This window comes from Anguilla anguilla, chromosome 16 (genome assembly GCF_013347855.1).
Source record: "Anguilla anguilla isolate fAngAng1 chromosome 16, fAngAng1.pri, whole genome shotgun sequence".
Taxonomy (NCBI): domain Eukaryota; kingdom Metazoa; phylum Chordata; class Actinopteri; order Anguilliformes; family Anguillidae; genus Anguilla; species Anguilla anguilla.
In genome coordinates, this window is record NC_049216.1 from 13,805,404 (window position 1) to 13,823,013 (window position 17,610).

General features: G+C 38.1%; 1 long non-coding RNA gene across 6 annotated transcripts in view; it reads right to left on the minus strand.

The window, feature by feature from the left end:
- LOC118214916 overlaps positions 1–17,610 on the minus strand; it is a 99,962-nt gene that overhangs the window by 78,670 nt on the left and 3,682 nt on the right. For all 6 annotated transcript variants that reach the window (XR_004762722.1, XR_004762721.1, XR_004762720.1 and 3 more), the window contains one exon: positions 5,030–5,090. This is a non-coding gene — a long non-coding RNA (uncharacterized LOC118214916). The remainder of the gene's footprint in view (positions 1–5,029; positions 5,091–17,610) is intronic.

Sequence of the window (17,610 nt, forward strand, 5' to 3'; positions counted from 1 at the left end):
GGCTTAGTCCATTGCCAGATTGTGATCCACGAATGGAGATGTTTTTATGACCCCATCCCACAAGGTTTGGGGTTCATTCATCAGTAATTTTGCTCAATTGAATGTATTATTTACTTATCCTTTTACAGAGTATATAAAGTGTATAGTAAGTAGGCTACAGTAAGTTAGGAGTGTTCATTTGAAATCAGTCCCTCCTCTCTCCTCCCTGGGCTGCACATCCATAAGCTTGAGGGACTCGCGCTGGGTTTCACTTCACAGCAGGAACATATGGCAAGCCGTTTTATCACTTAATTGCACAACATCGCAGGTTAAAAACACAGCCTTATATCTCATTATCGGCATTGTTTTGTCTCAAAGCAACACTTTTTGTTCACAACGCAGCACGTATCCTATTGATAACGTTTTACCTCCCTGATATCAAAAAGAAGGTCACTTGATCAACAACATTTGTTTGCGGGTTGTTGTTTTTTTGCTAGCAAGCTGAAAATTCTCAAAATCTAGTAGCCTACCTAGCCTGGGAGGTAGGCTATTCCACGAAGCTGGCTCACTCAGTTAGCGGGATAACTTTAGAAAATATTTTGAGTAGGGTGAACTTTGATTTGATGAAATCATGAGTTTTTCCAAAATATTTACGAAAGTTATCTGGTTAACCAAGTTAACCAGCTTAGTGGAACAGGTTTATTTATTTGCTTGTACATGGACGTTACTTATGGGGGGCGATATAGCTCAGGAGGTAAGACCGATTGTCTGGCAGTCGGAGGGTTGCCGGTTCAAACCCCGCCCTGGGCATGTTGAAGTGTCCTTGAGCAAGACACCTAACCCCTAACCTCTAACTGCTCTGGTGAATGACAGGCATCAATTGTAAAGCGCTTTGGATAAAAGCGCTATATAAATGCAGTCCATTTACCATTTACTTAAACAAGCATATTCTAAACATAAATAAGAATTAATTAATGTACAAAAAAGGGGAAACAATAATGTGTACATGTTACTTGAAGGACATTACTCTAAGCATAAACAGCGCACCTTCATCAGTCAAACTCTAACATTTCCCAAAAGTCTCTGTTGCACTGACATGCTCCTTTGCCTTTGCATGAATCTTAACAGACTTGTTGAAATTAGCTGGCCGCTCCACCTCCTCGGATCATGAGTTTTTAATAAACTCCGACTTACCGAGCCCACTTGCCAGATCAAATTCAAAGGAAACATCGGTTTCCTCTGTGCCTTCACTCACAGCCTTTCTTCATAATTTAAGGACTGAAAAGAATCCTGCAGAACCATATTCAGGATGTTTACAGTCACATATTCCATTCTCTTGCAAATTCAGTCAAATGAAATACCAAAATGCTAACGTAACAAAAAGCGAACTTGTTCAGGTTAGCTAGTTTTCTGGCTAACAAGTCTTGTTACATGCACCATAGACAAAAATTAATTGCTTGCTAGCTAGGTGGCTAGCGGGGCTAATGCCGCTAGCCAGTGGCCAACTCGCTAGCCATATGGCAAACAAACATAAACCAGTGGCCAAAATGTTTGCTAACCCTAACCAAATATGCCACAAATCCATATAAGACACCATTCCATAATGCAACCACGAAATAGCTTCTACAAATAAACGCAAAACAAAATTGTTTAACGTGCAACCCGACCCAATTATGAAAATTTCCACTCCAACTGCACGATAATGCATAGTCAGCTAACATTTTCTGTTTTGACCACAGTAAAACAATACAGGTAGCAGCCTAGCAAGAACTCAGAAAGATAAACAAGCCCGCCTACCTTAAAGCCTGCGAACGCCTGTTGTCTTAATTGACTTGAGCAGATTATTTTGTTTTAGCCAACCAAAGTGTTGACGGTCACAGGTAATATTTCGCGCTTTCAGAACGCGCTTATATATTGCGTGCGTGCTTGGTGTGTCCAATGGAGGAAGGACCAGTTTAGCCCTTATAAACCGGTTGCTCTTCCATCGGTTTAAAATCGTTTAGTGTAGCCTAACATTACACTGAAACACAAATGCATGTTTCACAATGTGGTGTAGGCCTATATTGTATAGAATTAATTCTAGCTGAAATAATGTGCTCCATATGATTGAGTGTTATCAAAATACTAACCAGATCCCAATAGAATATTGGGAGCGTTTTTGAAATAGCCTAATAACCAGATCCCAATAAAATACTTTAAAGAATATGTGGCCTATGGTCAGTTATAACATAGGGTTCCCACTTATGGTTCCTACTTATTTTCCTTCACAAATTTATATAATTACCAGTTGATATAATTGAAACAGAACACAGCCAATACTCATTGGTGTGGATTTCATAATGGAAGTCTGGGACTCTCCTCTTTTCAATCAAATTAATAATCTGTTAGCTTGGGTCCATTAGACCTTAGCAGCTCAATCTTCTGACCCTGAATTACAGTACCCTGAGACTTGGATCTGGGTGAAATCAACTGTGGAAATGATAGAAATTGAAAATCTCTATCACTATTTTTTTGGATCATCAGATGTCCTCCAGTACAAGAAGAAACACTTTTTTCCCATTTGGGTGTTCAGGCACTCACAATAGATTTTGCAACACAGCAATTTCTTCTTTTATTAAATCTAATAGAAATAGAATGTTTTTTCAGAGGCAGCGTCTTTTTTTTCAACATCACAACTATCCCATGCACACACAATGCTCCATTATAAGAGGGATGACACACACGCAGTGCACACACACTGTATGTGGTTGTATTTGCAACTATTCATAGACACAGACACACAAAGATGTACATGCATTCCAACTCTGCCACGTGCCTATACGCACATCAAAATTTACTGACCTCGTTTTTATAATGTTACAACAAACAAACAAACAAACAAACAAAAAAAAGCTATCTGGGTTACTATTTAATGACTTTGAACCTGCCACCCACTGAGAACCAGGGGCTGATTTATAATAATAAAAAATGCTTATACTGGTTTGCGGCAGCACAATTTGCCAGAGGGCTGCACCTCACCCAGCACATCTGGAACTTGGCCATGTCTTTGCTTTGGGGTTATCAGATATGTCACTGGGCTTTGTATGTGTTGAGAGCATCTCATTCATCACCAGCTGTTCTCCATAAATCTCAATCTCTGCATCCTCCTTGTCTGTTTCCATCTCCCTTTCTTCCCCTCATGGTGCAGATTTATCTGTGATCTCTGACAATATGGCAATTGGGAAAGCTTTCATCAGTTCATGTTATCTCAATGCATAACGTTTATTTCTCCCTCTTCACCACTCCCCGAACACACACACGCATGCACACACACACAAACATACAGACACGCACGCACGCACGCATGCACACACACACAAACATACAGACACACACACGCATGCACACACACACAAACATACAGACACACACACGCATGCACACACACACAAACATACAGACACACACACGCATGCACACACACACAAACATACAGACACACACACACACGCACGCACGCACGCACGCACTGCTGATGATGTGAACTGACCACATTCCAAATTCAGTGTGAATTTGTGTGCCCTATAAAAAAATAATAAGTAGTTTTTGGAAGGGCTTTACTTTTTTTCTGAGTATGTGCCTTGGACTGTTATTGGCAGCTGGAACAGAGGAGAATCACTGGCCCCAGTGTGCAGCCGATTGGCTGGAAGAGCAGAATGCTGCAGCCCTCCAGGGTGCAGAAAGACACGACCATACTAAAGGGCTAAGGCGCCCTTCCAGATGCCCCTTCCCTTTGCATTTGGAGCCCCTCAGCAATCGGCCACAAGGTCAAGGGTCACCCTGACCTCTACACGTCAAGGCCGTCTGTCCAGTGACTGTCCAACGCAAACCTTAGTGTGAACAGATGGACAGTCCCCCCCCCCCCCCCCCCCCCACTCCCGCAAAACCCTACTGAGAATAAAAATAAATTGAACTGGCTCTCAGAACAGTAATTTATGATATGCAATTATAGAAAAGTGATCCTTTACTACAACCTCAGCCCTGTGAGAGGCACAGGTCACCTGGAAGGAAAAAGCACCCTGACCAGTTCAGCTCAGTCAAACATTATTAGAAAACTGTATTTATAATAAAGGTATGCTTTAAACTGTTTCTGTTCATCAGAATATAATTAACTACATTCAGAAAAGGGTCAGCGTTGTTTATTTTAAACAAACTATATTCAACATATAAAGTATGTCTTGATGTGACATCACACCAGCCAATTAAGAGACTGTGCATTTCAGGTATCCAGGAAAACTAACTGTCCCAAGGATCTACCCAACAGAAAAACAAGATATATCAATCAATAACTAATTCTATGTGACTTTAAATTCAAGGCAGTATTTTGATGTGAACATACATTCCTTCATTTGCAAACATTCTCCTCTACAGTCCAACAGAGTACAATTTTAATATTTTGTAGTGAAAAATGCATTGGTCTTCAACGGATTCCTCATGAAATGTCTCATCTCTATAGCATGGCATTGTAGTCTGCTGATTTTTATATGACACAATCTTAAAAAAAAAAAAGTTACAAAATAGGTTTTCACCTGATTGGTCAAGAGTTACAATAAATAAAATGACAATAAATACATAATACATGCATAAAGCATTCAAATAATTAATGCAATTTACCATGAGTATACACATTAACCATTATAATTTTCTATAATATTATAATGTTCTATTTTCAAAAGACTGCATATGCAGTGGACATCCAGCTGTTGATTAAAATATAAATTACTCCATCGGGGAAGGCTTAATTGACTCCATCCTAAAAGGGCATTAATCTAATTTACTGCTATTAATTAAGCAATTTGCCAGTATGTGCAGACAACACATAAGAATTATTCTAAGGAGGCATGAAGCTAAATGATCTATTTTGTTATCTGTGTAGTTATGTTGACAAAGATGTTTTCCAATTAATGCAAGTGATAAGTGATTTTCCTTATCCACACAGACAAAGACAAATCAGTTCATGGTGCAGTAGGGAATTAAACCCTTTGAACAGCGAACAAGGACAATTACTTACAATTTACATGAAGCAGAGCACTGCTGGTCCCAGTCATTGTTGTTGTTGACCAGTTCAGCTTCTATATGAAAAAAAATCAGCATCAGAAAAAGCACATTTTTAATCATCAGCACTATCTGGTTCCTGATTTTGTGATGAGCTGCAGTTCTCAAAGGTTATTACCATTGGCCATTCCTTTAAAGTGTGAGAAACTGCTAAGGAGACTTTCAGGCTTTCAGTAGATTGTAAAACAACAAAATACTTATTTTATTGAAATATGTCAACAGCTGGGATATGACTGTACACTACTATTTGTGTTTCTATCCTTAAATTCTTTAAATTTATACAATGCAACCTGCACCAAAATAATGTGACCTACTTTACTCTCACTGAATACAACATATATGGACAAGTACATGGAAACTATAAGTGTGCCGTGCATAGGCAGACTTGCTTTACTATTATTTTGACTTTGGGTCTATGTTGAAATGAAAGCACAATTTTTGTTGCATTTAAATACACATCTTTTCTTAAACAAAATGCATTTGCTCAGTACAGCTAATACTCTCATGTAGGAAATGGAATAGCAAGACATGCTGACATTCCTCACAGCCGAGGTGAAAGAGCATTATGGATTTCAATGGGTTTAAAACGATGTTTTCTGATTATATTTCACAGAGGACAAAACAAGATTCACATTTTGCCTTCAAAAGATAATTAAGAATTAGTTCAACATTCCTCATGCACTGTTTCACTACAGAAGAATAAACAGAGATTTTTGCATAGTGCAGAATGCATTATGGGGATAAAACCTGAAACAAAGGAAAAAGATTAAAATAGCTATGAAGTACTGTTGTATTAGACTGTGTGTTTCTGCAGAGCTTGATGATGACCCAGTCATTTGAATGAGGTGTGTTGGAGCAGGGAAACATCTAAAACATGCAGGGCAGTGGGTCCCCAGGAACCAGGGTTGAGAAACACTGTATTAGACTATTCTACTTTTTTTCAGTAGGATGCTAGTCAATAAAAACAACCTTGCCTCAGGTTATTTTTATTGCCTTAGGTTGACTGTAAACATAACCTGCAGTCCTATATTAATTGTATATATAATGTAAATCAGTATTTAAATATTGAACCCCCACCAAATAGCCCAAAAAATGTTCTAATATGATTACTCATGCTTACAGTACATACCATTGTGTTATGATTTTACTAATGTCTGCATCTGTTTATACATTTACAATAATTCAGAAACATTGTTTTTTACAGCATATGGTAAGAGTACAGAATGCATGTTTCTGTGTGCTTCAGTAAGCTGGTACTTCAAAACAATTGACTACACTTGAACAACAAAGTCATACAGGTTTAATTGTGATCTTCAGTCAAAATTATATCCTTAATATATATAAACTGCAAACTTGTAGTAAAATAAAAGGACAATTGTGCTACTCAACCCTATTGAAGGGAATACATTCACAAGCTCTTTGAAGGATTACAACAGCCACCTGTCAGGTGGTGCTATCTAGTACAGAGAGCAAAACAGTGACAATCTACAACATTTAAGGTATTGTAGCAACTTTTAAAATGGGTTTGGTGATATACAGTATGATCGAAAGATATGCATTAAAAGTCAAAGCACACCACAGATGATGATTGAATAGGGATAAATAGGGATGGTTAGGTGTAAAAATCATGGTCACTGAAATGACTGAAATCACAAACTGTCTCATGTTTCTTTTCCAGACAATAGTTGGCATTTTATGAAAAGAGGTAGCAAGCAGCAATTTAAATTGATATAACATGGAGCTTGCCTTTATGATAAACCCAGAATTTTCTCGTATAAATCACCACAACAGAGAGAAGCAGCTTGTTATGAACAAGAACACGATATTGATTTTTAACCCTGTTTTTATCTTGTGGTACGGTGCTATTTGGATTCTGTCAAAGGCTACACTTCACCAGCTGCAGTCAAATTGTTCTATTTACAGCAAGGTCTCTTGTCAAATGGACCATAAGTATCCAGACAATACTCTATTCAAATGGCTTCTCAGCTCGCGGCAAAAAATCCCCCAGTTTGATGTCTAACTTGGGACAACATAAGGGTGAAGTTCTTCCACCTTTGTTACACATCCGGTGTGGGTGCACACCAGTCTTGGCCCAGCAAGCATAACGACCCATCCTTTAAAGGATGCCTAATGTGAACTTTTTTGTCCTCGCAAACTTTCCATAATGAACACACATGCTGTGACAAGTGCATTTGTCACGGGTGGTGGTCAGGGTAGAAGAGAGCCCCCCAAGCTCCCCCCCCCCCCACTTTCTGGCACGTGGAGGACAATAGACACGCGCAGCTGGCAGAGCAGTGGGGAATCAAAGCGCTCAGCCATTGTGTGCCTGATTCAGGCCATACACAACCACTTAAGTTCCACTGAAGGACAGTCGGCTTTGTGTATTGTTGTGTCACCCCCCCCCCCCCCCCCAACAAAAAAAAAAGTCGCCCATAGACTCACAGAGACGATACTGTATTTTCACAATATTTTCAGAACTATGGAAAAAATGAGAAAGCCTCATTTCCATATAATTAACAATACAAACACATAATAATTAATGTAATGTTTGAACTACATTATAAGAACTTACAATAATACAACTAATAATGCAAAAATAATAGGAATATGTGGCAAGTATTCCTTGTATGCCATATAGCTCACATTAAATATTTAACTATTTAAAGATCAAAGAAGCTTTTTATCTTCCCTAAAAACATTCAATTGTATAAATTGAATTCATATGGCACAGTTTATTATTTACCTATATGAATGTGGCAGCGTTTTGTGTATTTTAAATTGAAAATGTATTTTGCCACTTATTAGAAGTGCTTGAGGGTTGTAGATTTTGTTTGGACAAAATTGCTTCCATGCTTAATTGTATTTTACATTAAAAGTGTGTATTTGCTAATCAATTTGGACCTTTGATTACAGAGGGAGAGCACATCATACTTTCATAAAGAAGCATATTTTTTTATTTTTGAAATTTGGAACCACTGCTACGAAACTGAGCAGATTACTATGTTCTGAAGTTTACTTTAACAAATAATCTGACACTAACACAATAAAAATGCACTAGCCTGAATTGTCAGAGTTTTTCTTAGTCTGAATATTGTATGAGGAATTTTTCTGGTGGTATTGTTTAATGCATTTACCCTTGAGTAACTTAACTTTGATATAATACATAATAAAGTAATAAATTAGTAACAGAATATAGCCACATTATAAAAAAATACATGCATAACGATTAAATTATCAAATAAAGATGTATTTATTTATCTTCTCAGGTCCAATGAAGAGAATCCAATAAGCAAAATAGACTAAAAATTAAAGTGAGTGACACCATTTATAAACCCAGATTCTGCCAATAAAACAATTACATTTGGTATGAATAAAATTCCTTTTATATCCAAAAAGAGAAAACTTAAATAAATGAGCCAGAACCAGGTTTGGAACTATTCAAGGCATAAGTCCAACAGCTGCTTCTCTGGTAGCTTCCAGATTATCAACAAATTCCTGGCTACACCACAAAAATACGAGCTGCCATCTGTAATACAAATTAATATCATGCTGGGCAGGGCTTTTGAAAGACATCTTGCAGTTCATTGTACTCAGAACAAACAAGTTATCTTTATTATATATTATCTCATAATTATGTTTAAATATTAGCCCATTGCTCCATTTAACACTGAAAAATATCACTTGTATTATTAAAATTATTCACCATCATTATCTTGATCCCAAATTTCAAAAACCACAATGTGTTGTTGGCTGGGGTTTCTGGAGGCAGAGTCCCATTGATCTGCACACAGCAGTGTGCGCATGTGTGTGTGTGTGTGCGTGCATGTGTGTGTGTGTGTGTGTGCGTGTACATGTGTGGGTGTGTGTAGGTGTGTGTGCATGTGTGTATGTGCGCGTGCATGTGTGTGTGTGTGTTCACGTACGTGTGGGTGTGTGTAGGTGTGTGTGCATGTGTGTATCTGTCTGTGTGTACGAGAGAAAGACAGCGAGAGAGGAAAAAAGAAAGAGAATGCATGCAGCATCACCACCATTACTCGGCTCTCATCATTCACATACCACAGGAATATTACACCCAGACTCATCACTCATACAGGAAAAAAACCAAAGCCGACCGTGTGACTGAAATAAGATATGAAGCTCCCATCTTGTGGCTGGCAGTGCAGGGGTGGGATGCAGACCTGGGCCTGGCTGCTGTGCTCTTCAGGGCGGCTGCTATGCAGATGGCCAGGCCCTGCTGTTCTGCTGTGCTATATTGGACACCCCGGATCAATTATCACCATCTGAGATTGATCACGGAGAGCACGCTCAGTTTAGCCAGTTGACCCACTGTCTCCTCCTGCAACATGACTAGAGGCTCCAAGCAAACAGACGCAAACTTAACAAATTTGGAGTTTGCGTAGCAAGGAAATTTCAGATCATTGAACCACTTCATGAGCCGTACATGATATTGATCAGATTCAATTTTTAAAATGTTCTTCTCCAAAACCATGTTATTTTTTTAGCATTAATGCTTAGAAGCAGGTTTGCAAGAAAAAATATAAATTCATAATTACAAATAAAAAGGTTAATAGTATGTGCAAACAGTTAAAATTAAATCCAATGACAGAGCAAACTTCAGATGATGCTTATGTGGCAGCGAGCAGTGAAATACACATACAGATAAAAACCTTACATCTGTACTTGTAAAAAACGAGCATTAAATCAATAGGCCATATAGGATTTGTTTTAGTCTACTGGTACCATACATCTGTTTTTCTTTCCATCATTTGCATATGCAGCACAAATAGTAAAACAATGGCTTCCCACATTTGTGGGAAGCCATTTTGAAAGCAGCACTTGCCATCTCTCTGGCTTTGTCTTTCTATGACAAACTAGGTTTGTACACAACTACATGTCTGTACAAACCTTCCCTGGCAAATGTACATATTGTTTCTCACTACAGCCAAATGGCTTGGTTAACAAATGGCTTCATCTTCCAAAATTGAGCATTAACACACACTCTGGGTAGAATGTTCCAGGACCAAGTAGTGGCACACACACGGTGTAGAATGTTCTGGGACCTGATTTTTTCACTTTATTGTTTTTTGTATCCCAGCTTTCTGCTATCGATTGATTGCAAATGAGATCAATAGCAATCCACTCTGTCCACATACGGCATTCTGAGGATTTAAGCCCAGTGTTATGACTGGAATCGGCTACATTGGTAAATGATTGTAGAAATGATTCAAATACTGCTACACAACAATCATTATTATTTTTATTACTGCCATCATTATTGTTTAATTTAGACCATGATCATTACACATTCATAAAATGATTGTTTGTTTCCAGGTTATGGAAATATGTCTTGCTCTTGACAACATATTGCCTAAAGGAAGTCAAACTTATTGGGAAATTTGCTATAGGCCATTTTACCCATAGTTAGACAATAAGATTGATATCAATTTCATCCCTGTGCATCCAGTACAAAATTAGACAACTTGTATGGGCTGCGTTCTAACTGGCTACCCCTATGAATGGCTACAGATGGATACAATGTTAGCACTGCTAAGTGAAGTGATGGAAATACATCTTTCACATCCCCACACTGGAGTTATTTAAACTTGCATCTGATGAGTTTATAACATGCAAGTAAAAATAAGAACCAAAAAAGAGATTGTAGTTGTTTTATAAACAGCTAAATTCAGAACTTTAATTGACAAATAAACATGCATCCATCCACTGGGCACAGTGATAAGTAACTATTCAGTGCCCCTTGGAGCGTGAGTTTGCGGTTGCCAGATATGCAGTACTATTGGCTGCAGTGTGCATACCTGGCAAGCCCCAGCTCAACGCTTGTTTTCCATCACTTCACTTAGCAGTGCCAACGCTACTTCCATATGCAGCCATTCATAAAGGTAGCACAGTTAGCATGCACAACATAAATACTGTGTAATATTATTGTACTGGACACATATGGATGAAATGGGTATCAATCTTATTGTCTAGCCAAAAAGTGATTTTCCCAAAAAGTTTGTCTATTTTTTAATATGTTTTTTGTGTTAATGGTGATCAGGCTGTGACATGTGGAATTATGAAAAGGAGCAGTTGAGATCACTTGTAAAACATCACGCAGAAGCTGCATTGCAAAATGCATAACAATCGATGTCACAGATTTAACATCCCTGGAGCAGAAAATTTATGACTAAGCAGATGAATAGTCCTGTCCTCACTGCCTGTCCTCCGGCCCACGGGGGGTTCAGCTTAAAGGCTATAGTGACCTCTTTGACCTTGACCCTAGCTCGGCCACAGCTTCCAGTGCATAAAAGAGGCTACTGGCGGATGTTTATCAGCTGGGACACACACACACACAACATCACTCTGACCAATGACCTTAAGGGAGAGGGGGGGGGGGGGGAGAGAAAGAGAGGGAGAGAGGTAGGGAGAGAGAGAGAAAGTGAGAGAGAGGATACAATGATAGAGAGCGAATTCAACGAAAAGAGTCGAAACAGTAAAAAAAAAAGGAACCATATATCTTGCTGTGTATCAAAACATTCTTCCCTAAAATATATTGTAACATTAAGTCAATATAGCTCATAGGGCGTTGCACATAGCTCAATGAATGGCAGTTTGTTTTTTCCAAATAAAATGTTTGAATTTAAAACAAACAAACTAAAGAGAATAAACCTTTACTGGTATATTTTCTTAGAAAGGTATAAGCAAGACAGTTCTGCTTTGTAAGTTCAAATATTACTAATACTTAATATAATGTGAATTTAACTCTCAACGGAATTCTTGATCATAAATTTAATTAATCAAATTGAATTGTTCGGTTTCAAAGAGGCCAGGCGCTCACAGTGAGAATCAGAAACCGAACAGCTTGCTTCATCTGAATGATGTAATTTCCTTGTGGCTGAATGTAATGTTGAAAAGTTGACATTAAATCATATGTCACTATTGATTATGTTACACAGCTTTATGGTAAGATGTTGTAAACGGCCTGTTTTATAGTGCAGCTGTTTGAAATAAATCTGATTAAAGTATTTGCTCTGTTAAAGAGATTGTGTGGAAAATAGTTTAAATGCAGCCATTAGGAATTACTCGGCAATTAAAACATTTGCCGATTATTATATGACCTTTGTCAACTTGTCAGCACAAACATTTTCTAATTTTTGTGTGTATGCTGTGGAGCATTGCCATAATCACACAACAAAATCAATTCATAAAATAAACACATGCCATAAAAAGCAGTACATTTTCTATGCAGTGGCACAGCAATACAGTTACATGGTAAAGCATGAAGCAAAGCACATCTAAAAGTGTAAATGAACACTTATACAAATATCAATTTATGTTAGAATACATTGTTTATAATTGACATTTAACTGCATGTTCGCAACTTATCACTTTTTCCCCAGAGGAGGATACACTTGCAGCTGTAACATTCACAAATATACAAACTCACTGCATGAGCCCCATTTTGAGCATAAATGCCATAAACACCTGAGTCAACAAACTGAATCTTCGCCTACGCTAGATTTGGTAGTTTTTTGGTCTTATTTTACAGTACTCAGCTTGGTTCTGAAAATCTGTTATACGTGTGTGCTGCATTGTTCGGATGTACACACGCATACACTGACAGCTGGTTCTTAGGCATCAGAGTGATAGTAAGTCTCTAATTACAGCCACCTAACAGGTTGTGCTTTTCCAGCAAATGATCCTGAAATAATTTGAGCAGACAGAGAAGTGTTTAGGGGAATACTCAATGCCTAATAGGTGAATGTGAATTGCATCTTATCATAATGACATTTACATACTGGTTAGTGAACACAGATAGATAAGAAGGAAGGGAAGTAATAACCATTTTTAAAGCCATGTGTGGTGTTCTTATCACAAGTTGCCCTTAGTAAAGCAAAGAAGTGGTATTTAATTATTCCTAATGATTAGCTTTTAAACAACCCGAATAAAACATCCTCTTCTTCAGGCAAATATTAGTCTGCTGCTTTACTGGATTATATCTAAATAAATGGTAATGCAATGGCTCCTGTGCAATTTCATTAAGGATATGATGTACATTTAAGTAGGTTAAGGAACTTTCACATTAAGAACGTTCTGAACCATTTCTGGCTCTGTGTCTTATAGTCTAAGATTTTAAAAAGTAAAAATGACAGTTACTAAATTTTTGAACACTAAATACTGCCATTAAATGGCCTGAGTTACAAAGACCTTTAGCATGTGCAAAACCGTATAGCGCACGCAAAAAACAATAACATGGCCGATTATTGGCCATGGTATTTGTTTTGCACCAATCAATGGTTGTGTTACTAATTTAGTGTGAGCTAAAAGGTTTTGCATATGTCTTAGAACATGGCTACCAGTTGCACTGAAGCACTAGAAAACAAGAGGAAACATCAACTTCTACAGAAACAGCATCCACATCACAGGAGGCCACCTTTCTTCTGGCTGAAGCCACACAGAGAGCCACTCTGTGCCTCCCCTTCTAAGGGGCAGCTTTAAATCACAGGCTGTCCCTGGTGCCAACTGCAGGAATCAACTCTTTATTAGCAGAATAATCGCTATGTAATTGGTCTAGCCATTCCAAATGAATTCCACTCTCACTCCACAAATGAGACTTATCTTACATACAGACCTCCATAAAAAAAACAAGGTAATATATATGAAAGTTAAGGAAAGCCAAACTGCCCTGACACATACTTGTAAATTCAAAGTAAACACTGCAGTGCAGTGACCTCAGATTTGTGTCAGCGAACACAATTGATGATCTCGAGCGAACGCAAATACATTCTTTCATAGAGACCTTAGGATTGCAGCGACCTTGTGTAACATTTAGGGTTGACACTTTTATTGATTAGTCCCGGCACTTCGTCTCTCACTAGGGCTAGTGTCGAAAAAGTAGAAAATTACACCCATGCACTTAATAACTTTTTACCCGGCAACTTGCCTTCACTTCGCAAAAGTAATAAACATGCCACAGACCTCAGAACTGCAATAATCAAAAAGCAGACAACACTGCCAATAAAGCACACAAAATGTACAGTATCATAAGCATCTGAAATGGACCTGCCAACAGGTAAACAAGTAAATATTTCAAAATGTTTTTTTTTTTTTTTTAAACCCGGTTTGGTTTTGGCTCATTTCATAGAAAAGCAAAAATGTAATGAAATTATAGAACTACCAGTCTGTTGACACAACTGAGATGAAGTGTGCATTTGAAATGCTGGAATGCAGTCATATACTTCACCTGCTTGCACTTCACCTGTAAAAGGCCCAGGCGATGGAAATGCTGCTTGGTTGCTTTTCAATTGCCCGATTTCTCTGTTGGGAGACAGTGCGCTGGTACTGTATGATTTATTTTATAATCAATAACTTTTTACCATGCACCATGTGATTGTTCCAAATGAACATTTATGCCTTCATCCCTTGGTTCTGAATAGTGAAAACACCAGCCCTCTGTTTTAATCTTGCACATTGCAGAAAGCAACGGCCAACGGTAATACATTTGACATGCCTTTGCACAGTGTATTTATCAACTAAAATCTATTAAATATAAAGAATGGGGGCTAGCTGCACTGCAATGTTCAGGTCAAATAACAAAACCTGTCTATCTTGATCTTGCCACAAAATCTTCATTTTGGCTGATTGACTCTACCATCCCATGCATTCCCTACCCATTGAACTAAATGAATAATGAGTAAACGGTTGACTTTCCTGGTTAAATAAACAAAGGTTTAAAGTGTAATTTTAAAAGTCTAAATTATACTTTATTTTGAAAATTTCAGGGTTGGTGGGTCGTAAACGTCCTCAGTGTTAAAAAATAAATTATGAGCGTCTGCTGATTTTATTTATGGATGCTGAGAAAAAAAACCCTTTCTACCGGGAAAATTCAGCCTGTTTGCATATACCAGTACTGAATACACGCATCATACTCTCAGTGTATACTTTCTATTGAGTGGATGTGTCAACGAGGCGAAAATCCTTGTCTGCCTCCCTGAGTCGCACCACATGGTCACCACCACACTTAATTTGTGTGTAGCCTCCTAAGACCCAGAAATTCAATTTTGTCTCCTGTAGGGGACATGAGCCTCTGGTCTTAATCTAAAGAACCATATCTTCCTCTGTACCAAAACATACACTGCAAGGATCATTCAATAAAAATGAAATAAATACTTTTGAAAATATTTTCATTGCTGCATGATTTTGTCATCCAAGACAGTTGTATTATGATTTTAAAAACATTTTTAAGTACTTGGAGGCATTTTTCATGTGGCATTGCTGTTGTAGTTGGAAATGATAAGATTTTCAGTTTTTTCCCTTTTGAGAATGGAACACTTGTTTCACTGAGTGTATATCACCTGGATAACTTCAAATGAAAATGTATAACAATATTGCTCAATAAATGACTCGCGCTGATTACCCTGGCTAAAGGTGCTAAAGGCAGTAAATGATGCTATGTAAAGTTCCAAGAGGAGTTTAAACAATGAGATGCCCATCAATTCACATATTTCATGAGAACCAGTCAAGCGCTTGGATATGCTGAAAACATGACTTCTCTAAACACACTCCCCTGGAGATAAAGACTATCAGACACTGGACTGGCTGGCACAGTGTAAATCTGTACAAAACCCAAAAGAAACAGAGAAAAGCCGTGTGTAAACACCGTCCCGCCAGACTACACAGGAGTGCTGCCCTGCCCGTGACCTGTGTGCATTGGGAACGAGGCGCGGGGAGTTATTCTGCAGGTGGGGCTGACGCGCGGCTCCTCTGCCGCGGCCTTGGGAAGCACCCGGAGGCTCGAGTGTCAAGCGTGACACACGGCTATCGATTCTGCCGCTCTGCACCAACAATGGCCTCAAAGATCGGCCAGATTTAACACACGCCCAATACCGCCAATGTGGGAGCTGCTTTCATAAAAGGAAAATGAATATCTGGGGCTGAATAAACTGATAACTATGATCACAAATTGAAAATCTGGCCATGATGGATTACCCGCATCCCCCACACCCATGCCCTTCCCCATCTGTGTTTAATCTCAGCTTTCTGTTCTTACCTAAACAATGGACGATTGGCTGAATTCAGCACAGGAATCAGGTTATTGGTGGCGGTGTCATTCAGTACAGCAATTGTGATTGGTAGTGATGTTATTTAGCTCTGGATTTCTGATTGGTCCAGGAGTAATGGAATTAGTCTGCCTAATTGAGTAACCTGCAATCATATGGACTGGGAAAATACAATATAAAACTGATTTCACTGCATTTCGGATGAACACAACTCTCATCTTGCACCCCAAAATAAAACTAAATAAAGGCAAGTACATCTCTTGATTTTAATGCCGTGTATTACATGCACTGCTGTGTATTACAATGCACAATGCAGAACATTTATATTAGTACTATGATTATACAGATGTATTTTTGGGAATAATTACAATAGAACTGCAAAATAATGCAGATAAAATAACGTAAACAGTATGCTTGGATATACAGAGTGAAATGTGTCACAGAATAGCTTTGAAATTAAAATGTCAGTTTAAATTTTGTAAATATTTTTCAGTTGTTCAATGACATACTCAATACTAAGGCTAATAATACTAATTAGACAAACCACAGCCAACAAACCAATCAACTAAACTAACACAGACACACAAATATAGCTGCAAGCAGCAATGTCAGGGGCCAAGCACCAAGGGTGAGCCTAGTCAAATTTCATACAATTTGGGTTTATGGCACCAATCCAAATTAAATTGCAGAAAGAGCCCCCTATAGGCCATATTGAAGTATAACATTGCATGCCTGTGCATGCTCATAGACAACATGGATTTCTCTCATCCTTTGAAGTATCATTGCAATCAAGCTAAATCTGAGACTATATACATAATTTGTGTGTGATCTTTGAAGAAATGAAAACGTTCTTCTCAATTTAACATAGGGATATACTGTAGATCCTGCATGGCAAATTTAGTAAGAATCAGACGAACATTGTAGGAGAAGTACAATGAAGTTTGTTTTTCAAATAATTCAAAAACTGGAAAGGTTAAATGTCTATTGCTCAATTTATGCGTATTCATATTCAATTATCTTTAAGAATCTTGGACAGAGGGAAACTCCACAATCTGGCTATCAATTCCCGGAAGTATCGTTGCAAGTGACATAAATTTGTGGTCATATGCACATACTGGGATTTGTCAACCATTTTTGCTAAATTGAATTATTGAACACAGTATTTAACACAGTATTGCATTGTAAATCACACATGCCAATTTCGGTGAGAAATGGACAAACATTGTAGAAGTACAAAAAAGTTTGTTTTACAAAACATTTGAAATGACAGAAATATCCAATATGGTGGACATTAAGGGGTCTATGAACTTATTTGTTCAGGATGAGGAGGTACATGTGGAAATTTGGTGCATGTGCATGAAACAGAATGGCCATAATTATTTTTTCCATTGTTGCAATTTTTCAGGTGGTGCTGCAGTGCCATCTAGGGTGTCAGAGGCACGGGTGTCATGCATAATATACTGGCAGCTATACTGGACAT